The 761-nt window shown below is 41.3% G+C and overlaps 1 protein-coding gene across 2 annotated transcripts in view; it reads right to left on the bottom strand.

Moving 5' to 3' along the window:
• PSME4 (proteasome activator subunit 4) overlaps positions 1-761 on the bottom strand; it is a 75,994-nt gene that overhangs the window by 12,981 nt on the left and 62,252 nt on the right. The gene's annotated exons all lie outside the window — the stretch shown is intronic.

Raw genomic sequence — 761 nt, 5'->3', positions numbered from 1 at the left:
GAGTGAACAATGAGAAGCTATGAGAAAGAAGCTACTACTGTCACGGCAGAAAAGGCAATCCTGATATAAGACAGTGGCGAAGGCTGAATCTAACTTATATCTGAATTGCTCAGGTTGCTTCCTTTTCTCTTACTTGTCCTTATTGAGAAACAACTGTACTTAGTATCATGGTGTACGAAATGGATCACGTATCTCATAGAAGATTTATAGCTGACCCTTAAACAACAAGGGGAGTGGCAGTAGGGGCGCCAACTCCTGAGCAGTCAAAAATCCCCATATAACTTTAGACTTCCCCCAAATTTTAGTTGTCCCTCAGTATCTTTAGGGGGATTGGTTGCAGTACCCTCTTGTGGATGCCAAAATCTTCAGACGTTCAAGTCCCCTATATAAAATGGCATAGAACAATGCACACAGCCGGCAATAAAAAAAGCCAGCCCTCTCCATCCGAAAATTCCTAACAGTATTTTCCATCCAAGGTTGGTTGACCTCTTGGATGTGAAAGCTGGGGTTATAGAGGACTGACTGTATATTTATTGGGGGGGGCGCTGGGCACTAATCTGTATGTCCTTCAGGTATTTGTTTTCATCTATGCCACAGGTTCCTATTCTGTAAAATGAGAACGGTCGGCTCGAACCAAAAGAAGTAGGTTCTACTGTGCAGAGTTGTTGTGAGAAATGCCTGCAATAATAATACAAAATGTTCAACATGGTATCTATTAAAAATGTAGATTATCATTATGATTGTGTTAGACAGTAAGGATG

The sequence above is a fragment of the Myotis davidii genome, unplaced genomic scaffold (genome assembly GCF_000327345.1).
Source record: "Myotis davidii unplaced genomic scaffold, ASM32734v1 scaffold6, whole genome shotgun sequence".
NCBI classification, from domain to species: domain Eukaryota; kingdom Metazoa; phylum Chordata; class Mammalia; order Chiroptera; family Vespertilionidae; genus Myotis; species Myotis davidii.
Note: the sequence above shows the minus strand (reverse complement) of the source record. Positions and strands in the feature narration are given on the sequence as shown.